Here is a 27,938-nt window from a genome sequence, read left to right on the forward strand (position 1 = left end):
GAACTAATTTTTTGAAAATTTTAATCGCGATTTTTGTTAGCTTATAAGAATGGTAAAAATCCAAAGATTCTTGAAGGTTAACACAAAAATTATTGTCATCAAAAAAGTTTTCTCAAAAACCACCGAAGGGAAGATTTTCTTTAGTTGCAGCAGATTACTCGGATAGCGGATCAAAATAATTGAAAATTGGAATTCTTATCCATTAGGTTCCTATCTACCAATCCTCATCTAAAATTTGTTGTTTTAACATTGTCAAAAATCAAAACGCCTACTTTCTTCAAAGTTAGATATAAGATATAGTGGTTCGATCCGGCTCGTTCCGACATATGTACCTCCTGCAATAGAAAGAAGACATTTGGGAAAGTTTCATCGCGATAGCTTTAAAACTGAGGGACTAGTTCGCATAGAAACGGACAGACGGACAGACTGACAGACGGACAGACGGACAGACGGACATGGCTAGATCGACTCGGCTAGTGACCCTGATCAAGAATATATATACTTTATAGGGTCGGAAATGCTTCCTTCTGGCTGTTACATACTTTTGCACGAATACAATATACACTCATAAAAATTAATTTCTAAATTTTGAAAATCTCGCCATTGAATCGGCCTACCTTTGAAAATAGAAAAAAAATTTGTTGTTATTAGAAAATTTGCCTTTGAATACAGAAAACCTTTCTTGATGGAAAAAATTCATATAGAAAAAATTCATATAGGACGAAGGGCCTACTCGGCCCGACTACTACCCGGCTACCGACTTCTCTGAGCCCCCGAGCGTCAGTTGTGAAAAAAAATTCGTAAGTGATGGACGTGATTTTCAAGCGGATAAGAGGTGAAGCCTTTTTCCAAATATTCAAAGGTATGTAAATATGTATATAATTTTTTGTATAGCGCGCGTACAATTGTATGTACATATGTAATTAAAGGATAAATTTCAAATCTCTTTACTAAGCTTATACCAATTTAGTTGAATTGTTTTTTAGCTAAGAGCTACGTACATACATACATTTGTACATAAATTTGTGAGTGTAGAGTTCTATACTAACTTTATCTTATTACTCGCATTTTATTTATTTTTTAGAGTGAAAATACCTGCAGTTGCATCAGCCAAATAATTTGTTTGGCGAAGCTGTAATTTTGTTTTAAAACCTTCTAAGGTAAGAAAAATATGTTGTATTTGTTTGACATACTTATGTATGCATGTAAATATCTATGCGTGTACGCGGCTCACCCGATCTGAAACCCGATTTTCAACCCTTTCCTATTTTGCTCCTCTCTCTCGCTCGCTTGACCTACGCGTCGCGACGTTTCTCTTTTCTCCTTCTTAAAATTGTCATGATCTGCCCTGCTTACATTCGGTCTCCCTTCGCGCAAAGGACTGTATGTAAATATATATGTATGTATGTACGTGTCTCTCCCTTGACTCTCTCTCTCTGAAATTCTGATTTTCAACCCTTCATTTTCTACCTGTCTTGCTCCTCTCTCTCGGTCGTCTGACCAACGTGTTTGTATTTTGGCTATTATTAACATTACATTATTTCAAAAAAGTTGTTTATCCAAAAACAAATCATTGATATCCCAATAATGGGGAAATGCGAAGAAAATGGATCGACCTAAGGTGAAGTTGAAGTTGAAGTATGAAGTTCAACAGACCTTGGGTAATAATAATGTTTTCTTGAGTCAAAAATGTGTTATTTAAAAATGTTTAAATGTTAAGTGTTAAATGTTTTAAATGTAAATAAATATAACATACAAAAGAAAAAACCAAGTTACATTTTATTTTTAGGGTTTCAGTGTTAATATAAAACTTGCTTTCAAGAAATATTATTTCTCAAATCAAGAAATAAAATTTCTTGAAAGGAAATTTGAACAAGAAAGAATTTTTCTTGTTTAAAAGGTGCCTTTCTAAAAAACCCTTCCTTGAAACAAGAAATTTAATTTCTTGAAACAAGAAAGAAAGCACCTTAGAAACAAGAATCGCCTTTCTTCTTTCAAGAAATATTTTTTCTTCTTTTAATGGTGGGTTTCTAAAGACCATTTTTTGTGTTAAGAAATTTAATTTCTTGTATCTACAAATATTTTTTCTTGTTTCAAAGGTGCCTTTCAAAAAAACCATTTCTTGAAACCAGGGACCCTAACTGTTATGAGTTTTTTGTTAAAAATCACATTTTAACAGTTATTTTCTGATTTGTAAAGTAAAACTCAAAGAATAACTGTTATTTTTTGAGTTTTATAATAAAAGTTGTCAAATAACCGTTATTCGTCGTGATCAAAAATAAAACTCAAACTTGATTTATGGCGATTTTGTGGGTAAAACAAATTTAAAAAAAATATAGTTATACAATATGCACGGTTGGCTTTTTTTTTAAGATTTTTTGTAAGTTATATAAAACTCGGTTAGCATGTTTTTTTAATAATTTCATTTTTTCAAAAATGTCAAGAGAATAACTGTTATACATAAAAATCAACAAATAACAGTTATTTTTGACTTTTATTATAAAAATCAAATAAATAAAAATCATTACGGATTTGTAAACTACAATGGCTTACAAAAATAATGGTGTATTTCAAAAAATTTTTGTACTCTTCTAAGTGCATGATTTTTTTGGTAAGAAAAATTTACAATAACAGTTATTTTCGGTCCCTGCTTGAAACAAAGACAAGGTCACCTTTGGCAAAAATTCAAAAAAAATTTTCTGGATTTAACGGAAATTCATCGATTTTTTTTATGAGTGTATTAAACATACAATACAAACAAAACATGAAGACCCAGTATGTCGGAAGCCATATAAATAACCTCAAACCTTTGATGAAGAAGTTAATAAACAAATAAATGAAATGATTAAACAGGGAATAATTCGTAAATCAAAATCTCCCTATTGTTCACCCATTTGGATAGTTCCAAAAAAGAGCGATGCATCAGGCAAAATGAAGTTTAGATTAGTAGTGGCCCTGCAGGAAAAATGCGAACTAGTCTGAAAAACAACTAGTTATACAACTAATATAAAGCAACCAGAATTTTTCTGATTGCATTTGGACTACAAAGGGTCTACAAAATTTGTGCTAGTCGAAAAAATGAATAATACAAAACTAGTAAAAAAGCATTTTATCTCGGACTGGTACCTTTCTGACAAAAAAAAACCTTACGAATATTTTATTGGTAGCCCAGTTGAAAGACAACTGGAATTTAACTAGTTGCAACTGAAACACGTATTATCCAAAAGTATAGCCTAGGGTGTGAATGTCTTGGAAAATTTAACACCAAACCATTCAAACTGAATGGGTTCTCGGTTTTGTAAATTTGTAAATTATTTTTTTGATTTTTGTTTTTTTTTGTGATGGTTTAGTTTAATTTTAAACCAGCGGTCGGCACACATATACAATTATATTTTGTTTAATATTTGTATGAGTAAATTGCACTGGGCAGATCATCAGAGTGTGTGTGCAGTACAGTATACGTGAGAAGCAGAGGATGGGCAGAACAATTCCCTATGCTCACTTAATAGGACGCTGCCGACCGCTGTTTTAAACTTAGTTTAATCTATCCGAGACAAAATATATGTGAAAAATCACTGTTTTTGAATTATTTCACACTAAAATTCATAAACCTGGTTAGGGCATTACAAAATGTGATGCGTGTATGGCTCAATCAGTTAGTGTGTCTACAAATCCAAAGGTCCCGGGTTCAAGTCCCAGAGAGGGCGACTTGCCTCAAAAAAAGAAAGTTTGTTTTAATTCCATTTAATTATCATTTACCGTATTTGATTACATAATAATTATCAGAAATTCTCTAAGGACCGCGCCTATTAATTGGATACTAAATTAGGAGAGCGTCAAGTTAGGCATCGTCAAGTACTAGTGAAATCCAATCACTTGATGGTTTAGAGATTAATTTTTAGTTCTTTCGTGAAAATATTTTTTTTAGTGTAGCTTAACAGCTATAACCGTAAAGTGGTTAACAGTCACTAGTGCAAAACTAGTAGCAAATGGACTAGTTGTTTCCGACGACAAGCATATGAAAAATTGACCACTTCGTTACAAGGAAATGGACATAACTTGAACTAGTTAGCCTTCTTGACCCAACTAGTATTTTAATGGTCCAAAACTGATTCCGTTTCCTGCAGGTGGATTACAGAAATTTAAATGAGATCACTATCAATGATAAATTTCCGATACCCAGAATGGATGAAATATTAGACAAATTGGGAAGATGTCAATATTTCACTACCATTGATTTAGCCAAAGGATTCCATTAAATTCAAATGGAACCAGAATCAATAGCTAAAACAGCATTTTCAACAAAACACGGTCATTACGAATACACACGAATGCCATTTGGTCTTAAAAACGCCCCCGCCACTTTCCAAAGATGTATGACCAATTTATTAGAAGATTTAATCTATACAGATTGTTTGGTATATCTAGCTGATATTATAATTTTTTCCACTTCATTGGAAGAACACATTTTATCATTGAAAAAGGTATTTCAAAAATTACGTGATGCAAATTTAAAATTACAACTAGACAAATGTGAATTCATAAAAAAGGAAACCGAGTTTTTAGGTCAGGTAGTAACTACTACAGGTATTAAACTAAATCCACAAAAGATAAGTGCCATTATAAAATTTCCAATACCAAAATCTCCAAAAGTAATTAAATCATTTCTAGGATTGTGTGGATTTTATCGAAAATTCATACCAGACTTTGCACATATCGTAAAACCAATGACAGTGAAATTAAAGAAAGGCGCCACAATCAATACTAAAGACAAACCTTACATAGAAGCATTTGAAAAAATGAAAGTTTTAATTACCTCAGACCCAATTTTAATTTATCCCGACTTTAATAAACCATTTTCTCTAACAACGGACGCAAGTAACATGGCTATAGGAGCAGTACTGTCACAAAATCATAAACCAATCTGTTATGCTAGCAGAACTCTTAATGAGCACGAAATAAATTACGCGACTATTGAAAAAGAACTTTAAGCAATCGTATGGGCTACCAAATATTTTAGATCATATTTATTCGGTAGGTCATTTGAAATATTAAGCGACCATAAACCTTTAGTCTTGCTGAATAATATAAAAGAATCAAATAAGAAACTACAACGGTGGAAAATAAAATTAAACGAATTTGATTATCAGAGTAAATATTTGCCAGGTAAAGAAAATTATGTTGCTGACGCTTTATCCAGGATCAAAATAGGAGAAATTATGTTTACAGATGATATTAAGGAAAATGTACTAGAAGAGACAGCCAGGCTCAAGAAGATAACAAGAACTATATTTCTATAACTGAGAGACCATTTAATTATTTTTCCCGAGAAATTGAAGTAATTAAAGGAGATGAAGATAAAACAGAAGTAACGCATTATTTCCACAAATTAAAAATTCAAATTATATATAAAGAAATGACGGAAACTTTAGCAAAAGAGATAATTAAAGAATACCAACACAGAGAGAATTCTGACGTTCTCATCTGAGTTGAAAATGTTCTTAAAAATAGAAAGGCCTTTTTCAAGTTCAAAATGTTATAAATGTGCTTGAATTAAGTTGAATTGGTTCTTAAAATCTAGTTGAGCTTAAAAAGTTCTTGAAATAAGAAGGAATCGTTATTTTTTTAGCACATGTATCTTAAATCAAATCGATTTTGTTCTCAAAAACGATAATATCTCAAAATGTTCTTAGTTTGAGAACGAAAGGGATTAAAGAAAGAACCGAAATGAAGTTGCATTTCAACTTAAAATGATTCAAAACTCCATTCTAAAATTTTTTTTGGATATTCTAGAACGCGTTAGGATGTTTTCGTTTGACACCTAGAACGCACTAGACCATTTTCCTTTGCTCCAATGCGACCCTTTATATATAATTCCCAACTGGTTCTAGCACTTCATGAACCAAGCCCACACTCATAAAAATTAATTTCTAAATTTTGGAAATCTCGCCATTGAATCGGCCTACCTTTGAAAATAGAAAAAAAATTTCTTGTTATTAGAAAATTGTCCTTTGAATACAGAAAACCTTTCTTGATGGAAAAAATTCAAGAAAGAATTTTTCTTAAAAATAGAAAAATGAAAATCTCATAGGTTTGTTTTGCCGTCGCAGCCAAAACATTTTTGTACGTATTTAAGGACAAAATCACCTTTGAATATATGAATGAAATGACCCTAGAATATAGGAAAGTAGCCATTGACTTCCTTCGGCTGCCGAATGTTAGCGACAAGAAAAACGAAGTGGGACGAAGGGCCTACTCGGCCCGACTACTACCCGGCTACCGACTTCTCTGAGCCCCCGAGCGTCAGTTGTGAAAAAAAATTCGTAAGTGATGGACGTGATTTTCAAGCGGATAAGAGGTGAAGCCTTTTTCCAAATATTCAAAGGTATGTAAATATATAATTTTTTGTATAGCGCGCGTACAATTGTATGTATGTAATTAAAGGATAAATTCCAAATCTCTTTACCAAGCTTATATCAATTAAGTTGAATTGTTTTTTAGCTAAGAGCTACGTACATACATACATTTGTACATAAATAATATAATAACTTTATCTTATTACTCGCATTTTATTTATTTTTCAGAGTGAAAATACCTGCAGTTGCATCAGCCAAATAATTTGTTTGTCGAAGCTGTAATTTTGTTTTAAAACTTTCTAAGGTAAGAAAAATATGTTGTATTTGTTTGACATACTTATGTATGCATGTAAATATCTATGCATGTACGCGGCTCACCCGATCTGAAACCCGATTTTCAACCCTTTCATATTCTGCTCCTCTCTCTCGCTCGCTTGACCTACGCGTCGCGACGTTTCTCTCTTCACCTTCTTAAAACTGACACGATCTGCCCTGCTTACATTCGGTCTCCCTTCGCGCAAAGGACTGTTTGTAAATATATATGTATGTATGAACGTGTCTCTCCCGTGCCTCTCTCTCTCTGAAATTCGATTTTCAACCCTTCATTTTCTACCTGTCTTGTTCCTCTCTCTCGGTCGTCTGTCCAACGTGTTTGTATTTTGGCTATTATTAACATTACATTATTTCAAAAAAGTTGTTTATCTAAAAACAAATCATTGATATCCCAATAACTCTTTTTTTATAGATGAGGAAAGGCGAAGAAAATGGATCACCTTAGGTCATATGAACTTCAACAGACCTTGGGTAATAATAATGTTTTCTTGAGTCAAAAATGTGTTATTTAAAAATGTTTAAATGTTAAGTGTTAAATGTTTTAAATCTAAATAAATATAATATGCAAAAGAAAAAAACAAGTTACATTTTATTTTTAGGGTTTCAGTGTTAATATAAAACTTTCTTTCAAGAAATATTATTTCTCAAATCAAGAAATAAAATTTCTTGAAAGGAAATTTAAACAAGAAAGAATTTTTCTTGTTTAAAAGGTGCCTTTCTAAAAAACCCTTTCTTGTTTTAAGAAATTTAATTTCTTGAAACAAGAAACAAACCACCTTTGAAACAAGAATCGCCTTTTTTGTTTTAAGAAATATTTTTTCTTGTTTTTATGGTGGCTTTCTAAAAAACCCTTTCTTGTTTTAAGAAATTAAATTAAATTTTAAGAAATTTAATTTCTTAAAACAAGAAATATTTTTTCTTGTTTTGTCTGAGACTTTAAGACTTTTTTTCTGTCTTATGTCTTTAATAAACTTCCACACTAGCTGGAAGTCAAGTGCAACCCGCACCTTTATAAGGTGTAATTGGACAACTACTTTTTTAATATTACTTATAAATTACTCTTATCCTTAGCTAAAATCAAACTTAAAATGCTATAGAATTGAGAGCAAAATGTGCTGAAAATAGAACAAATGAACTTATTTTTGTATCCATTTGATTTAAAAATGTTCTTGAATTAAGAACAAAATCAACTTGAAAATAGAACGAAGTGAACTTAATGTCGGATTTTTAGCTAACACCACTTCGTTCTGATATTGAGAACATTCAACTCGAAATGAGAACATTTGTGCTTACCCGGTTTTTAAGAACGAATGTTCTTGATTTAAGTGCAATGTTCTTGGTTTTTTTTCTCTGTGTATGTACCAAGAAGAGCGCAATATGTTTCCATAACAATTCAGATTTCCTTATATTCCAAAAAGCTTATGTGGAAATTATAAACACAAGTCATTTGACGAAATTAGTAAGATGTACGGCACGACTTGAAGACATACTGACATACGCAGACTTTAAAGAAAAAATATTGAAACGACACAAAGACCTCTTACATCCAGGAATCGGAAAAACTACTAAATGGTTTAGATAAAAATATTACTTCCCTGATTATCAAAAATTAATTCAGAATATAATAAATGAATGTGAAATTTGCAACATTGCTAAAACGGAACATAGAAATACCAAATTGACATTCGAACTTACACCAGAAATTCAAAATATAAGAGAGAAATTTGTCATGGATTTTTAAATGGTGGGTAACCAACAATTTTTATCATGTATCGATGTTTACTCAAAATTTGCTACTTTAGTTGAAGTCACAAGTAGGGATTGGTTAGAAGCTAAAAGAGCTATCATGAAAGTATTTAACGAAATGGGAAAACCACAAGAAATCAAAGCAGATAAGGATTCAGCATTTATGTGTGTAGCTTTACACAATTGGTTAAATTCAGAAAGAGTACAAATTTAAGTAACAACAATTAAAAACGGTATATCGGACGTAGAAAGATTTCATAAAATGGTAAATGAGAAGCTGAGAATCATAGGAAGTGAACCGGACTTTGAAAACAGGTATACCAAATTTGAATTAGTTCTGTATATTTATAATCATAAAACAAAACATAATGCTACAAATCAAGTACCAGCCAACATATTTATGTATGCAGGAACTCCTGGTTACACACACAGGAAAGGGAAATAAATAGAATAGAAATAGAAATTGAAAAGCTTAATGAAAAACGTCATGATTACGAAATATACACAAAATATAGACAAGCACCTTTAGTAAAGTCCAATACTACAAATCCATTTAAGAAGACAGGAACCTTAAGAAAAATTGACGAAAAACATTTTGAGGAAATAAATAGGGGAAGAAATTTTATTCATTATAAATCAAAATTTAAAAAGAAGAAGAAAATTAATAAAAGTAAATACGATGATAATTCCAGGCAAGCAGAAGAAAATGAACGGACCCAACAACAACAACTTAATGAAAACAATGACCTTCTCCATAATACTAACAATTATAATTCAACTAACAATCGGAGAGAGCATTGAAATAAATCCCATTAAGGCCCAAAATGGATATCTTGTATTAAAAAAAGGATCAATAGATATCCCGATTAATTATGAATATCATTATCTAAGTGTAAACATAACAAAAACTGAACAAACTTTTGAAAGTCTTTTGAAAGAAGCTAATGAATTTAATGACGTAATACAAATCCGATATCTAGTAGAAAAACTTAAAAGAGAAATTAACGGAATTACATTAGCAAAACGCAGTAAGAGATGTTTATTCAAAATTGTAGGATCAGTTTATAAATACCTATTCGGAACATTAGACCAAGATGATAAAGATGAGTTGGAAGAAAAAATTAATAATTTAGTAGATACTAGTATTCAGAACACCGATTTAAATATGATTAATGATGTCATAAATAATGGAATTGAAGTAATCAATAAATTAAAGGCAGACGGAGAAAGGGAACAACAAGCCAGCGTCTTAATATTTAATTTACAACACTTTACAGAATACGTAGAAGATATCAAATTAGGGATGCAACTGACAAGACTAGGTTTATTCAATCCAAAATTATTAAAACATGATTATTTAAAAAACGTGAAGCCTGAGAAATTGTTGAAAATCAAAACTTCCACTTGGCTTTAAACAGACACCAATAAAATTTTGATAATTTCCCATATTCCTTCAGAGATAGTTTAATCGCCCGTTTTTTAAATTATTCCTTATCCCGATAAAAGCAAAAATATTTTGAGAAAAAAAAAATATATTCGACAAATATTTCTTATATGAAGATAAAGTTTTTAACAAAGAAACAGGAAAAATTGTATTTGACGAATGTATAAATGGAATAATTAAACAAGAAAATACTGAATGCAAGTATAACATTGTTTATCTCTAAAGATTATAAAAAGAAAGACCGATTTTTAGGGGGATACGACCACAGCCTAAACCATAAGAGCTAGAGCAGCCAAATTTTTTCACAGTATTCCATTGGGGGCGTAGGCGCCCACTAAGGTCCGACATGTCCCCCCAGTGGCCCCAAACAGCTCCAATATCCATATTTAGAGCGAAAAATCATTAAATGTCCTTAAGCTTAACTTCTAAAATGTTTGGAATTTCGAAATTTTGATTTTGCAGAATTTTAGGTCTTGAAAGGGCCTAATTAGAAATTTAAAAGAAATTTCGATATCCACCATAATTTGGGGGCTACATTTAAAATTAACTTTTCGATTTAAAAAATCTAAATCGCTGCTCCGATCGAGATGATTTTTCGGTAAATGGTTATTCTATGGCCCAAATGCTTAAGTTTAATTTTTTAAGTTTAATTTATTTAGATTTCCTAAGTTATTGCGTTGCATTCTGTGGGAGCCTGCCGAGAGAGCGAAACCCAGAGAGCGGATGGCAAGAGAGCGACGGCCGAGAGAGGAGCAGCCAAGAAAACTGTCGATGGGGAGGGGTAGTGCTGTGCGGAAGGGGGAAGGGAAAAGGGAAATTTAAGTTAAAATTTGTTTTGAATTTTAAAAACTTTAACTGCTGTTCCGATCAATATGATTTTCGATCAATAGTCAGTCCTGTAGATCAAATGCTTAGGTTTTATTTTTCAAAAAATATTTTTCATTTTGTAGCAGAAATTAGAGCTTTATTTAATTTCCACCATGGAAGAAGATAAAAAACAAGAGAGAACGCTATAGTCGGGTTGGTGTCCCGACTATCTAATACCTGTCACTCAGCTAAAGGGTGTGCGAACGCTGTACTCGGGTTGGTGTCCCGACTAATAATCGTAACTCAGCTAAAGGGAGTGCGAGGGAGATAGATATATAAATTTTGATTGCGTATAACTTTTTAATGAATGGTCCGATTTGAAAAATGTCTTCTACATTTCGATAGGTATAAATATACACAACAAAATTGCATTTATACTTCTCGGAAATCTTTAAAGATGTGGGCGCAGGACCCATTTTAAAATCGTTAGTGGGCGATTGTGGGCGTTAGAGGGGGCGTGGCGCTCGGCTAAAATAAACTTGCGTTGCGTAGGAAGCCAAAGAATATGTGTGGGAAATCTCAACCTTCTAGCTTTTGTAGTTTCTGAGATCTCAGCGTTCATACAGACGGACAGACGGACATGGCTAGATCGACTCGGCTAGTTCCCCTGATCAAGAATATATATACTTTATGAGGTCGGAAACGCTTCCTTCTAGCTGTTACATACTTTGGCACGAATCTAGTATACCCTTTTACTCTACGAGTAACGGGTATAATTACTACAAATTCTGTAAGCAAAGCCAAAATGTTTCCAAGTTAAATATTTTAAGATTCGAACTTTTGCCCAAATACTTATGTATATTTGGATATGTTTTGATTTGTACAATACAATACATAGACACAATGTGTGTTTAAGTTTCTACTTGAAAGTCGATAATCATTTCCTTTCAGCCAATGCAAAATTGGAAGAGTTTAAAATTAATAATTATCAATCAAATGTGGAATCGGATAATAAAAAAATACTTCGCTACTTTTGCATGGGATGTCAATCTTTTCGTGTGTGTACAAATGTTTTCGTTTCATTCAAAATATCAAATTTAAAAAAAAACAAATTCCAATTTACAAACAGGTGTACATTTGTGCGCAAATTAAAATTGCACTGATAACATTGTAACTGATAGAAGGTATAAAAATTCACTAGTTTTACTTAGATCACATTCATTTATTATATAGCCCTGCCAGTAGCCTTCTGATTCTCTCTCTTGAAGGATCTTCCACAAAGATTGTTTACACAAAGGTTTTCAAAAAACGCGCAAATAAAACCAAATTTCCTAACTCCAAACTAATTTTAAGCGAACGAAGTCTCTCCGGGTATAGCTAGTTATTCATAATAAACCCACACAATTCAGTGCCATAGACTTGAAAAATTATAAAAATATCATTACTGAGACAAGTTCACATAGAATAGATTTTGATCCAAATAAGCGAATAAAAGGAACTAGTGGTTACAAGTAAACAAACATTATTAAAAAGTTCATGAGCAATGCAAATATACCTCCTTCAGCTATATCCACCAAAATTCAATCAAAACAAAAAAAATCAAATAAAAAGGGATTTGGATACATGTCCCTACAACGAGCAAAACCCAATTATATTTATTGGGATGACGTCAAATAATTAGTTAAAAGATTGCAGCTTTTAATAGCTTCAAAGGCCGCTGCACAGTGGTGGCGCCCATAGGCCAAAATTCAAAAAATCGACGGAACCTAAAATGGGCCAAGGGTATGCAACTTTTCTCTAAAATGCCCAAGCTTTTTCGTGGCATACCAGACATTTCTGGAAAAATATCAGTACCTTCTAAAAATCGACCTAAAGTCGTGAGCACGTGTTAAGTAGCAAAGCAAAACTGGGCGCATCACTAATTTTTCGCAGCAACATTAAACTTTGAAACCGTGTATTTCTTATATTTCGTGTCCAAATTAATATTCTGTGATATGGATTTTTAAGTTGAAGGTATTATCTATAAGTCGAGATGTGTATAATAATCGTACTTGTTAAATTGTTTTCGTTACATCAATTTGAAATAATACATGTTTTGTGTCTATTTTGTGAACGTCTTTTTTATGTTTAGCTAAGGTTTTAGCGATGATCCCACAAAATTCCACAATTTGTTGGTATGCCAATTTTTTCGTCTGGGTTTCAGGTAACATGTGTGTTAAAATTGACTGCAGAAATTTGCAGATGTGCCCACAATCGTAAAAATACTAACACCTTCATAAATTTTTCAAGGGCAGAACTGGCCGAAAAACAAATTTTTTGCCGCTTTTTACTTGTTGTGCTGTTCCTTTGTCTTCGTCTTTCGTGATTGTGAATAGTTTTCCAACACTAAATATTGAATTACTAATAGATTATATTTTTTTATATCCGTTACTCGTAGAGTAAAAGGGTATATTGTATTCGCGCAAAAGTATGTAACAGCTAGAAGGAAGCGTTTCCGACCCCATAAAAAGTATATATTCTTGATCAGGGGCACTAGTCGAGTCGATCTAGCCATGTCCGTCTGTCCGTCTGTATGACCGCTGAGATCTCAGAAACTGCAAAAGCTAGAAGGTTGAGATTTCCCACACATATTCTTTGGCTTCCTACGCAGCGCAAGTTTATTTTAGAAGAGCGCCACGCCCCCTCTAACGCCCACAATCGCCCACAAACAATTTTAAAATGGGTCCTGCGCCCACATCTTTAAAGATTTCCGAGAAGTATAAATGTAATTTTGTTGTGTATACCTATCGAAATGTAGAAGACATTTTTCAAATCGGACCATTCATTAAAAAGTTATACGCAATCAAAATGTATGTATCTATCTCCCTCGCACTCCCTTTAGCTGAGTTACGATTATTAGTCGGGCCACCAACCCGAGTACAGCGTTCGCATTCCCTTTAGCTGAGTAACGGGTATTAGATAGTCGGGACACCAACCCGACTATAGCGTTCTCTCTTGTTTTTTTTTTATTTTGTCATATTAAAGCTAGTATACAATACTAAAATTAATTTAAAAAAAAAAACGGCACATGAAACTGAAGTCCTTCGGCCAAAAAATGATATTAAATCGTATCATTGTTCGTTTTGTTTTTATAATTTTTTTGGTGCGGGTGGAGTTTAGTAATTACTCTCACATTTTTATATTGCAGTTCTAAGTTTGTAAATACGTACGGTAAACAAACCAGCTTGTTAATATTACATAAATTGAATTTTTAATTGCCTTCTCATGTAAACGAAACTACTCAGAAAATCGTTCCTATGGAAGCTATAGGATATAGTGGTACGATCTGGCCAATTTTTATACCCTTGTAGAGGGTATTATAATTTCAGTCAGATGTTTGCAACGCAGTGAAGGAGACGTTTCCGACCACATAAAGTATATATATTCTTGATCAGCACCAATAGCCGAGTCTATCTAGCCATGTCCGTCTGTCCGTCTGTCCGTCTGTCCGTCTGTCCGTCTGTCCGTCTGTCCGTCTGTCCGTTTCTATGCGAACTAGTCTCTCAGTTTTAAAGCTATCGCGATGAAACTTTCCCGAAGGTCTTCTTTCTATTGCAGGTAGTACATATGTCGTAGCGAGCCGGATCGGACCACTATATCTTAAGGCTCCCAAACAAATATAAGAAAATTCATTGTAACTTTGTAGGAAGTAGGCGTTTTGATTCTTGACTACATAAAAACAAAATTGAAATAAATCGAAACGCTGAATCTGGAATCCCTGGAACTGCACCGAGTGAGTATTCTTTTATCTACAAGGGTATATAAGCTTCGGCTGGCCGAAGGTAGCTTCCTTTCTTGTTGTTACATATATTTATAATATTTATTTAGATTTTTGGTAAAAATTTCATAGCGATAGCACATCTAGAAGTATTTATGGCCGCGGCTCCGTACAAGCCCGACCACTGTGCGCTGGCAACACTAATCACAATAACGAGATCATGTCTATAATAGAAGAACTGCGAGAGGCTAAAATTATAAACTTATTAATTGAATAAATAAGGTTCACAAACTTTAAATTACCTTATAAACAAAATGTCTGTCGACAAGTTTGGTCTTTTTTCAGACGAAAAAGAGCATTCAGATATTTTAAAAAGAGATATTAAAACTGTTGTGGGGTTGTACATTGATGGCGACGAAAACCTGAATACCCAACAGAAACGAATTAAAAATTGTGGGAACCCGATAGATTATTCGGATGCAACGAAGAAAAAATATGTCGATGAAAACTTGGAGACGGTAAAGAGAGACCTTAATACGAAAATAAATACATCCCTTAATCAAAGACTTTCTAAAATAACTTCTTTGGAAAATGTAGTTCAAGTTAATAATGGGAGGGTTGATAATGTTGATTAAATTCTAACCAATATGTTAACAAAGATTACTAGTGATGAGAACTATGTTTATAAATATGTTACTCAACCGAAATCAGTTTTAAAATCACAGATAGTTGAAATAGAAGGTACTGCAACTCCAATAGTAAGAAAGTTCTAGTACCAAAAACTATGAGTGATAAGTTGGGTATTGTTAATAAAATTCATGCTCCGTGTCGACGTAATTTTAAACGTCGAAGGGTAGTGACAAAGAGTATAAATGATCTTTGGCAAGCAGATTTAGTGGAAATGGGAAAGTATTCAAAGCATAACGGAGGATTTTTTTATATTTTGACTGTTGCGGATTGTTTTAGCAAATATGCCTGGGGAGAAGCATTAAAATCAAAAAGCTCTAAAGATGTCTTAATGGCAATGGAAAAAATTTTTAAATCTGGACGTGGAACACCAAAGAATTTACAAACGGATGATGGAACTGATTTTTTTAACAAACAATTAAACGCGTTAATGACAATATGGAATTAACCATTATTTTACCTTTTTTAATTGTAAAAGCTTCAATTGTGGAACGCTTCAACAGAAGTTTGAAGGAACTTATGTGGCGTGAATTTAGTTTTAGCGGAACATACAAGTGGGTTGATATGTTTAAAAAATTAATTGATATATACAACAAAAGACCACATAGAACAATTAACGTCGCCCCAATTGACGTCAATTCTTCCAATGAAAAACACATTTGGAAATCAGCTTACAACTTGTTTTTTTTTTTTTGTTAACTTTTGTTTATGATTTTTAATTTCAGAATCAACAACAACAGAGGCAACAACAACAACAGAAGGAACAACAACAACAGAAGGAACAACAACAACAGAAGCAATAACATAATCAACACCACCACCAGCTAATTTTCAAATTTATGATGAGTACGATGATTTGTCGTCACCCTCCAAGCAATCATTCTCGCCAGTAAATGAAGTAGATGTTAATAATAATGACTCGTGGGACCAAATATGGAAACAATAAATAAAAACACAAACAAGAAAACGGAGACGGGAACTCCACAAAAACCCGGCGCTGCAAAGACGAACCACGGTTCCATTGCAGGCACCAGTAGGGCTCAGAAGGGGCCCCATCCCAAACTAGGGATGTCGGGCGACAGAAAGACTGTCGCTAACGCCTCCGCTATGTGCGCATCTGCGCCAAAACCAGCGGTAGGCGCAGCAAAGTCGATCGAGTCACCCGCTGGTGTCAAGAAGAAGTTCACGTACGCAGAGAGACGGACTTCCGCCCAAACCCTGCGCTCGCATGCCAGAAGCAATATCGCCACGCCTTCGCCCGAATGGCTAAAGAAGGTAGAGTGGGCAAGGACGGTGTTTCCTAACTATGGGCTAGAGAAGCCCCAGCAAGAAGGTGCTCAGGCAAAGAGGCAACGCTCCATAGAGCTGCCCGGTCCGTCGGCGAAGAGATCGAAGATCCAGCCATCGGTCTCCTTTGCCGAGATTACCAAAGATCGGGTCCTACTTGGACTTTTAGACAGGGGAAATCCGGAGAACAGGATCCCCAGAAACAAATGGAAGGCCAGGCGAAGCCGACGTGGTCTTAGTTCAGGAACCCTGGATAGCAGGAGGCAGGGTTGCTGGACTGGGAACAAAAGATTACAAGCTTATGCTTGACCCCAAACAAGGTAAAATTCGAACCTGCATTTTAGCCAAAGGGCTTCTTAGTACATTTCTGCTTCGCAATTACAGCAACGGAGACAACACAGCAATAAGCCTGGAGCTGCAAAGCGGCTCTATTAGGATGCTATCGGCCTACATGGCTTTTGAAAAGGTAGACCCCCCAGACGCGCTAGTCAGAGGACTGGTACAGGAATGTGAAGAGCTTAAGAAAGGTTTGGTGATAGGATGCGATGCAAATGCCCACCATACTCAGTGGGGCTGCCCTATCAACAACGACAGAGGTGAGTCTATATTCGATTTCATTCTAAATTCCAACTTATTTCTTTGTAACAGGGGAAATACCCCTACTTTTATAACAAAAACGTGCCAAACGATCATAGAAATAACCCTGGCATCAGATTCACTCATAAGCACAGTCACAAACTGGGCTGTCTCCGACGAGCACTCATTTTCAGATCACAGGTTTTTAGAGACAACTTTGTCCCTCGTGTCACCTGCGCCTGTCAGCTTTGCCAGCCCCAGGCGGGCAAACTGGAATAAATACAAAGAAATTCTATCGAGCTTCCTCCCCAGGGAGCCACCAGAAAGCACACTTTGCACTCAGGAGCTAGATAATATTAAAAATTTAGAATAGTTTTTCTAAATATATATAAATAAGAAAACCGAAAAACTTGTGGCAATAAACTTTAATTTTAGGCAAAGCGAAAAGCGAGAGTGAGAAAATACGTGTGGTCGATCTAAATCAATTTCAACGATTGCACGACTATATTTTAACAAAGTTTTTAGAGCCTAGCTTAACGACAGTTGACGAAGACGGGGCGAATTCGCAGAGAGCGAGAGAACTTTATTGTGCACCCGCCTTCGTCCTAAACTAACTTACACTAAACTTCAAGTACAAATTCAAAATCTCTCAACACCGGCCCCGTTAAACGCTTCAGGCTTCAACAAATGGGAAGCGGCGCCAATTTATGGATGGCTCGCCGAAAAACGCCTCCTGCGCCCGTCCTAACGTCGACGACCCTGACCATGCCGTCCTCCCCTGCGTGCCTGGCGATGATTCTCCCCAGGAGCCATTGTTGGGGCGGAAGGTTGTCCTCGGCCACGACGACGAGATCTCCCTCGCTGATGTTCGGCTGCTCCTGGTGCCACTTGCCCCGAATTTGTAGGCCCAGGACATATTCCCGGGACCATCGCCGCCAGAACATTTGCCTGACTGACGAGACAAGCCGCCATCGCCGTAAGCAGCTGAGACCCTCCTGGTCCGGGGTCCGGAGTGACGAGCAGCGGCCCGCCTGTCAGCAGGTGCCCGGGAGTCAGCGCCTCTCCGTCGCTTGGGTCCTGGCTGATCGCTCCGAGCGAGCGGGAGTTCATCACCGCCTCGATTCCGACGAGCACTGTCGCCAGCTCTTCTGCGCTTAGGAGCGCGCTGCCCACCGCCCGTAGGAGTAGGTTCTTGGCAGTTTTGACACCTGCCTCCCATAGTCCGCCCAAATGCGGAGCCCGAGGCGGTGTGAACGCAAACTCGCATCCGCTTCTTGATGCGAATTCGCATATCGCGTCGGCTTCCTCCTCGATCCGCTCTCGAAGGGCCTCGAAGTGGCGACTGGCTCCGACAAAGTTCGTCCCGTTGTCGCAATGGACGACTTGGGGACATCCTCAGCGCCCAACAAACCTTTGAAAAGCCAATAAAAAGGAATCTGTAGTTAAATCTGAAACAACTTCTAGATGAACCGCCTTGGACGCGAAACAAACAAAGAGCGCAATGTAGGACTTATACGGAGGCCTACCACGAATTTTCAGTGTTGTATAGACAGGGCCACAAAAATCAACGCCACATATAGCAAATGGGCGGAGAGCACGGAGATGATCTGCGGGTAAATTTCCCATAATTTGTGTCATCAGTCGAGGCTTGCACTTGAAGCAGCGGATACATGATCGAACTGTCTGACTGTAGACCTCCTGAGCGTTTACGATCCAAATTCGCTGTCGAAGGAGACTCACAAGTGCTCGTGGACCAACATGAAAATTAGAATGGTGCAGATGCCGGACATAGCTCTGCACAAATTGGGAGCGTTTCGTTAACAACAATGGAAACTTGGCATCGTATGATATAGGAGCGTTAGCGAGTCGCCCCCCAACTCGCAACAACGAAAAGTGACACCAAGTCCCCTTTTCTTCATGAATGAATGGATTCAATCGCTGAAGACTTGGGCCAACTCTGGAGCCTTTACGGACTTTTCCCTTTCTTCGTGATACTCGTGTTTTTGTAATACCTCGACAATTTTTAAAAAGGCTTCATTATATTCAGTGGGTGACAAAGTTTTTTCAAATACTTTACTTTTGTCTTTGCATTTTCTAATGAAGCGGAACATATAAACGAATACCCTAAGCAGTTTAAGGTGGGACGAAAATCCCTCGATGACATCTACCAAGTCCGAATTTTGTACAGCAGCGGTCAGCCCGACCGCAGTCTTCCTCGATTCTTGCAGTAGGACTTGTTCATCTAGGTCAAAGTGTGCATTTTGGGGCCAGTTTTCTTCTCCTTCCGTTAGATACGCTGGTCCAGTAAACCATATCGACTGTATGATTTCGTCGACGTCACAACCTCTTGATACGATATCTGCTGGGTTCTGTTTCGTGGGGACATGCCGCCATCACCTGACCACTCTTGAATCTCCGCAACTCTATTTGATACAAATGTGGACAACGAAGACGGATGAGACCGGATCCAATGAAGCGTAACTTCAGAATCCGACCAATAAACAATTTGTTCGATAGGTACCTTTAATAGGGGCTTGATTCTGTGACAGAGATCTGCGAGAAGTTGAGCGGCACATAACTCAAGTCTTGGAAGAGTCTTAGTCTTGAGCGGCGCTACTTTTGACTTTGACGTCAACAATGATACTTTATAACCTTCTGCAGTTTTGCTACGAATGTAGACGCAAGCTCCGTAAGCTCTTAAGGATGCGTCGGCAAAGGTATGTAATTGGACCGGTGACATCGGATCGGTATGCACAAATTGATATTTCTTCTAAATTAGACAGTGTATTTTTTATCATATTCCATTCTGTTTCCAAATGCATTGGAATCGACTCATCCCAATCTAACTTATTGAGCCAGAGTTCCTACAACAGGATCTTTCCTCTAATTACAATTGGACTTAATAAGCCGAGGGGGTCAAACAGCTTCGATGTCACCGATAGTATGTTCCGTTTTGTCGCTCGGAGACCCATGACAGCATTGTCAATTTGGAACTTAAAGGCATCTTCGTTGGGCAACCACGATATTCCTAACGCCTTTGTAGACTCTGAGTCCGAGATGGGTATGGATTTAGCTGTGCTCTCAGATGCGGTGAGGTCAGGTGAGTTTAAAAACCACTTTGTCAATTCAAAACCTGCAGTTTGAAGAACCTGAGACACTTCAGACTTAATAGTCTTTAACTCCTCTACGCATGCAGCACCAGTCAACATGTCATCGACATAAAAGTCGGATCCAATAACTTCCGCAGCTCTAGGAAAAGAAAGTTTGGCAGACTCGCTTAACCTTTTTAAACACCGAATTGCCAGAAATGGGGCTGGTCCAGTCCCATATGTTACGGTGTTGAGCTTATATAATCTCAAGGGCTCAGAGGGGTCTCTGTTCCACACTATAAGTTGAAACTGCCTATCTGCTTCATTTACCATCACTTGGCGATACATTTTCTTTACATCGGCGGTCAAGGCGAACCTATGCAGCCGGAAGCGAAGTAGCGTTGAGTACAACTCATCTTGGATTATCGGCCCAACCATCAAAATATCATTTAGAGAGATCTGAGTTGACGATTTACAACAGGCATCGAAAACGACACGTAACTTGGTTGCCCGACCCATTTGGATCAGATTTAAACGGCAGCCTTACTTCAAACCGACCTGGTGGCAAAACCTGAGTAGTCTTCCGGTAGTGTTCTTCACATAACTTTTGCTCAGGCGACAGAAATTTCTTTAGAGATGACATTTCTTCCAGTGACCAAAACTTCTGTAGTGTGCTGTCAATAGATACTAACAGCTCTTCACTACAACTAAACCTTTTCACAACTTCTGTAGGGGAAGATGCCTTATATCTTCCTGATACAACCCATCCTAGGAGGGTTTTCTGCAAAGTTGGAAAGTCGGGACCTTGTCTCATTTGTCCAACAGCTAATAATTCGAAAAAAGATTCTGCTCCTATTAACAAATCAATTCTTTGTGGCTTGTAGAAATATGGGTCCGCTAAAGGTAGGTTCTTTGGAATTTTCCAGTCATTGATATCAACAGACTGGTCAGGATGGTATCCTGATATTGATTTTAAAATCCAAAAATTGAATGAGAACTCACTACCATTTATACGCGACTTCACCACTGTATGTACCTTTTTCTTAACTTGAGAATACCAAGTAAGTTGATACACGACTCCTCTTTACGGATCTGTAAGCGGTGAGCAAGGTCCTCTGTTATAAAGTTAGTTTGGGACCCAGAGTCAAGAAGTGCTCGGGCCAAAACATATTTACCGTTTTTGGTTCGTACACTTACGATCGACGTGGCCAAAATCACCCTGTCCGATGATGTCGCATGCATAACATGTGACGTGGAAGGCTGATCTTGATTTAAAGGAGGAGTAAGAATCTCTGGGGTGGTGGCAACGCTAAACTGTTCTCGGAAACTGTATATCTATGCAGTAAAACGTGATGCGAGCGTCCACAAACTCGACATTTGTTAAATTTGCATTTCGAGACAGTGTGACCCTTTCGCATACAATTGATGCATAATGATGCAGATTTTACAAAATCAAACCTTTGCATAACGGAAAGACGACCAAACGGACCACAGTTCGCTAGGATATGGTCGTCTGCATTGCAATAGCTACAACCTTGCTGGGATTTACTGTTGGACGAAGAACATGTAAATGAGCTATGATTATGTGGCTTGCTCGACCTAACTTTATCTAGCTTTGGTTTCGTCGATTCTTCAGCAGATAAATGCTGATATCTGCGATTTAACATTTTTTTAAAATCGGACCAAAGAGGTAATCTTTCATTATCTAACTGTTCTTCCCATTTTTATTTGGTCACTGGGTCGACTCTGTTCAAGACGAGATAGATCAACATTGCATTTGAAATCTTGGTATCGTCTCCTATCGATAACAAAGAACCGTATATCGATGACACGGTATCGATAAGATTCCTTAGAGACGACGCAGACTGTAGCGATATTTTCGGAAGACTAAACAATGTTGAAATATTATTCATAAAAATTAAACATTCGTTATCATACACTTTTTTCAAGCTGACCAAAGCTTTCTCATAATTGCTCTCTGTAACTTGGTAGGCCTTGATAGTCCCCAAAGCTTCACCAGAAAGAGAAGAGATTAAGTGATTAAATTTTTCAATAACGGGAATGTTATCGTCTTGATGAACTAGAGTTTCAAAAAGGCTCATGAAATTTTTAAACTCCGAGTATTTGCCGCTGAATTTCGGCAATGCCAAATTCGGAAGTCGAGCTCGAGTTGGGACTACAGAAGCTGACCCAAGAGTTTTGGTATCGCTAGCTGTCTTCAAGGCCGAGATAAACGACAATACTTTTGCCTTGGTTGTTATGGAAAGCTCTTCCAACTCTTCTCCAAACTCATCGCCATCATCTAAATCTTCTATCTTTTCTTGTAATTGATTTGCCTTGTTAATTACATAATTTAAATTCTAGCCTACATGTTAATTCGTCTTCTAGAATCGGAATCTGGCCGGCTTCTAGCCGATTATTTAATCGGCGGATGCTATTTACTGGCTTTTTGAGTTTGTTTTTAAGGTTCAATAAGGAAGTTCAATACTTTTTGGCTTATCTGGACTCATTTTTATATTAATTTATATATATATAGGCCACGAAAAAATTATATATAAATAATTATGTAGAATAAATTATATCCAGCAACAATTTATTAAATTAAATAAATTTAATTTAAAAAGTATAATTCAAATTAGAACGGTGATGAAACAAATTTCGAAACAAAACAACGAGAGTTAATAATAATTTTGTCTATAATTATTAAATTTGTTCGAAAATGTTGTTACCAAATGTTGTATTATTCACAACAAAGCGACGAAAAATATTTAATTAAATCAAACCACGTAGTATCAAATTAATAGTGGTGACGGCAAATCAGTATACCCGACCGAATGCAGGGTAGCGCGTTACTTAACGGTCAGCTAATCGTCAGCGCGCCAAACCAAAATCCTACAACAATAACAACGTTGCTAGCTGCGGACAAGCGAAAACGAAAACGAAAAAATTCACCGCTGCAGCTGCTTGTATATGAGGGCCTATGTATTGGTTATGTATAGCGGCTGGGATGAATTTTCCCAACTATTAATTTTTCGAGTTTTAAAACAATGTAGTGGGGGGCGACAGTGATTGCAATAATTTTCGTAAGAAAACACAAATTAAATGTTGCATCCAAGGGCGGTTCAAATGGGTTATGTAATGTGTATGTGTATATGTGTATATGTATATAATAAATATAATATAAATTGTATTTATTTTTTCTGTAAATGTGTAAGCTTGCAATGTTTTCCTTTTTATTATAATTAATGCATGCACAACTAGCTCTACTATATCGATACGTCTGAGCCAAGAATTGAAAGCGAGGTGCAATTTTTCAGCACAAGACAAGAAACAAATAGATTGTTTTGTTAACAAACTCTAGCTTTCAATTTTTAACACAAATACCTCGGGTTCTGCGTTGGGGTCTTTTAATCCAGCTGCAACTTTCCTTTTACACATCGAACAGTCACAGGGCATCCCTTGGCAACGGCAGTACTGGCGGATTAAGAGGGTATTTCGCGACCGGCACGATAAATTGAGCAAAGCTGCTATGTATTTAACTTTTTACTCGCCGCGGGCAACGATACACACAATTTTGTGTATTTTTATTAATTTGAATGCAAATCAAGTTTGCTATCACTTGCTGTGTTTTCACTGTGTCACTGTCACTTGTTGCCCTTAATTATTAATAGTTTAAAGTCCACTCGGGAGCGCCATGAAATTTTAGAATAGTTTTTCTAAATATATATAAACAAGAAAACCGAAAAACTTGTGGCAATAAACTTTAATTTTAGGCAAAGCGAAAAACGAGAATGAGAAAAATACGTGTGGTCGATCTAAATCAATCTAAATCTAAATCAAGTATTCTGCACTTCCATTCCAGCTTTTTTTCAGAATGCTTTGAAGGCTTTATTGGTTAACTGGGTCCCATTGTCGCAGATAAATTTGACTGATTTTTGCGTTGATCCACTTGCACGGTTCGTTGGTCACATTCATCTGCTAGAGCGTTTCTAGCCGTTGACAGAGCGTCTGCGACGACGAACTGGAATTGTTGGAGTTCGAGGGCCTATCGTGCGATTCGGCCTGTCGGGTTATCGATTGAGTTCAATCACTTCAGGGCGAGATGGTCTGTTATAACGTCAAATCGGTATCCTTCAAGGTAGCACCTCATCTTCCTGATTGCCCACACTGTAGTATGCACATATATCGAGTACACACTGTACCAACGGCAACAATGTCAATGCCGAATATGCAGGATTAGCACTCTTTAAGTGCAAACGCAGTCCGATCGCGCACGCCTTACGCGGGCGATAAGCGGCTGCGTCGGCAGTTCCTAAAGCTTGGCGACAGCAACAATTTGATCCAAATGTAAGTGCACATAACATTCCCTCTCTTAGCACCACACTCAGATATGTATATGATTTATCACTATGGACGGCAGTCCATGTAGTGACGAAGCGCACCAGGAAAGTGTGCGAAGGCGACTACTATTATATAGCCGCAAAATTGAAAATCTGCTGTGATAGTCCGATCGTAATGAGTAATACACCAATCGAAAGGTATTGCAAAACCTTAAAGGATTGCATACCAAGACTTTTAGAAAATCAATTGGCTTGGGAGAGAGAGCGGTGAAAGTGAAAAAGTGCAACTTTGGAAATTTGAAGCTGTTGGGGCCGGTGGGGATAAATACCCCCTCGCAATGTTTTAGTTGTGTTCCTTTTAAAAATACCCGTCGAATGAGGGGTCATATGATAAAATCCGACGCTCCGTTCAAAAGTTATAGCCAAAATACGATTTTCTACGTCTTCTCAAAATGAAAATTTAATTCTGTTTGTCAGTTTGTCCAAAACATGTTTTTTAAGTTTTGAAAATTTGATATGACGTTCATCACATTGATATAAAAAACTTTTGTTCTACCACTTTTGGAAAAACTCTCTAGTTTAGCGGGAAAACAGCTATAAATAGCTAAAATTCGGAAAACCGTAACTTCTATACTACTAAAGCTACAGACTGGTAGCGTACTTATTTAGTCGCATCTAAAATCATTTTTCGTCACAAAAGTTGATATAAGTTTTGTACGTTGAAGGTGCGATCGTCACTAGTTTTTGACCTCGTTAAGAGGGGTTTTTATTTGATATCAGAAGTTTTTGTTTTTTTAAGCTTTTTCATAAGTGCTAATATTAACATTAAAGTTAATAAGTTAAAAAGGCGTTGAAGTATTTCAAAATACCTTTTAAGCGAGGTATAGCACATGTCTGTACCTGTAGTAGTATATCGTCTTGATGAACTAGAGTTTCAAAAAATGTAAAATGTAAATGTAAAATAAAATGTAACCGCAATTCTGATTTCATGAGCGGAAAGAACTCATCGAAATAAGCTAAAACCCATTTGGGTTTCTCTGGCTTAGCTCGCGTTTACCTATTATAGTGAGTTAAAGTTTTACATACAAAATTTATTTGTAACGGCCATATCTTGTGAACCGATTAAAATTTCACTATCAAGTCTTCAGTGATTATGTAGCTATGAACCCAAGGAACTAAATTGACAAATGGCTCTTGCGAAGACGTACACCTAGCGCGTTAAAAATCGAAAAATTAGGCAAATTTGTTTTTTAACGCGCTAGTTGCACTAGGTGCTAAGTGCGCAAGAGTCATTTGAGTCACCCCTCTTATGGAATATCGCGGTAAATAAACTACTGCGGATTCTTGAAGGAGGAGGCTGTAAAATAGTGGCATACGCAGACGATGTCGCTATCATCTTTAATGGTAAGTATCCACAAACGCTATGCGATCTTATGACTGCAAAACTAAAAACACTATCGGAATGGACTACAAAAAACGGACTTGGGGTAAATCCCTCAAAAACGGAACTAGTCCTTTTTACAAATAGATACAAAATCCCAAAACTCAACCCACCCACTTTAAACAACTGTAATCTCTCTTTTAGCGAGCACGCAAGATACTTGGGGTTAGTACTAGATAAGCGCCTTAAATGGGGCTTAAACAACCAAGAGAGAACCAAGAAAGCAACCATTGCACTTTACTCTTGTAAAAAAGCAATCGGGCTAAGATGGGGTATGTCCCCTAAAATCGTCAATTGGATATACACAGCGGTTTTCAAGCCAATCCTACTATATCTACTAAACAATGTACCTTAACTCCCCTTAACAAAGTACAGCGCATGGCGGCATTGTGTATTAGTGGAGCCCTTCGAACTACCCCAAACAAAGCGCTGAATGCGATCTTGAACCTCCAGAGCCTGGACTTAGCAGCAGCCATTCGGCTAAGGGATACGGGGCGTCACGCTAAGATTCTTCAGCATGACAAATTGATCCCGCCAAAACCCGTGAATACAGTCACACACCCTTCGAAGCTCTGATCCCAGGCAGGGAAGTATGGGATCGGGGTCGACCGGGCTCAATAGACGCAATCTGTTTTTACACAGACGGCTCCAAACTAGACGGACACGTAGGTGGAGGCATATACTCCGAGCAATTAGATATCAGGCAGTCATTCAGACTTTCTGACCACTGCAGTGTCTTCCAAGCGGAAGTGTATGCTATAATGGAAGCACTCGTCTGTTTAAGGGGTTTAAACACCCAGAACAGACACATAAACATATATAGTGATAGCCAAGCGGCTATTAAATCAATCTACTCGACGAATACAAACTCCCGAACAATAGCAGACTGTCGCAAATCTCTCCACGAGATGGCTAGTCAGTTTACTGTCAGCCTTATATGGGTTCCGGGTCACCGGGATATCGTAGGCAACTGTATAACAGACGAGCTAGCCAGGCAAGGCACCACCATACCTCTCCTTCCAGGAAAGGAGAATGTTGGCATGCCTTTGGCTACCTGCAACCTAATTATTAAAAACCATTTCAGCAAATTAGCCAAAACTCAGTGGCAAAACACACCGCAGTGCCGAATCTCTCACCAGACATGGCCTGCAATGAACAATAAGAAAACATCTGAACTACTTAATTTCAGCCGCACTGAGTGCGGTATGATAATTCGAGTACTCACAGGCCACTGGCTCGTTGGCGCACACGCCGGCAGGCTAAAAGCCCCTAAAAATGAATTTTGTAGAAGCTGCAGGGATGAGGAAGAAGAAGAAACGGTGGAACACTTACTCTGTTCATGCCCAGCCCTATGCAGGCTTAGACTGAAACACTTAGGATATCCTTTCATAAATGACCTGACCGAAATATCGCAGACTAACCTGAAGAGTCTAAGCTCTTTTATTAAATCCTCCGGATGGGGGACTTGCTGATCGACCAACCTACAGGGTGACTCTTAACGGATAGGGGACCCAAAAATAGAGATCACACGGTATCACAACGGACCCACAGAGGTCTAAGTGTGCCAGGCTATAGTCTGGCAGCCGTCCTAACCTAATCTAACCTAATAATAATGATAATGTAAGTGAAGAGCAAAAAATTTTAAACAAAACAGGGATGCGTAGTGTAAAAAAAAAAATATTCTTTGAGAGAAGTTTAAATCAGACTTGCTTGAAAAGGAAAATAGAGAGGGCGGAACTATTGTAATAGGAAACAGAGTTTTCGATAGATATTATAAACTCGGTTATAGAGACCTTTTCACTTTAAGAATCTAGTGCCATTACGTTTTAAAAAGGTAAAAAACATTCCCACCTAGAGATGTATAAGATACAAATAAACTGTGTAGAAATTGATGAAGAATTATTTTACTATCCACTTCTACCAAAATCAATAGATTTACCACCTCCACCCAAGAACATAAGTAAAAGAGAGGTTATAACAATTGAGGAACTAGACTTAGGTGGTATAGACTCTGATGGGGAAAAATTATGTCCATTAGAGTGTAGCGAGTTGTTGAACCGCAACAGCTTTTATAT

General features: G+C 36.9%; 1 protein-coding gene, 1 long non-coding RNA gene and 1 pseudogene across 2 annotated transcripts in view; 2 read left to right on the forward strand and 1 right to left on the reverse strand.

Annotated features, from left to right (window-relative positions):
• LOC138912343 (kelch-like protein 10) overlaps nucleotides 1-27,938 on the reverse strand; it is a 250,872-nt gene that overhangs the window by 54,072 nt on the left and 168,862 nt on the right. The gene's annotated exons all lie outside the window — the stretch shown is intronic.
• On the forward strand, nucleotides 793-7,154 carry LOC138912762 (uncharacterized). Its single transcript, XR_011418320.1, has 3 exons — nucleotides 793-862; nucleotides 1,085-1,160; nucleotides 7,102-7,154. It is a non-coding gene; the product is annotated as an uncharacterized lncRNA (long non-coding RNA).
• On the forward strand, nucleotides 19,964-27,335 carry LOC138912493 (uncharacterized; annotated as a pseudogene).

This window comes from Drosophila takahashii, chromosome 2R (assembly GCF_030179915.1).
Source record: "Drosophila takahashii strain IR98-3 E-12201 chromosome 2R, DtakHiC1v2, whole genome shotgun sequence".
NCBI classification, from domain to species: domain Eukaryota; kingdom Metazoa; phylum Arthropoda; class Insecta; order Diptera; family Drosophilidae; genus Drosophila; species Drosophila takahashii.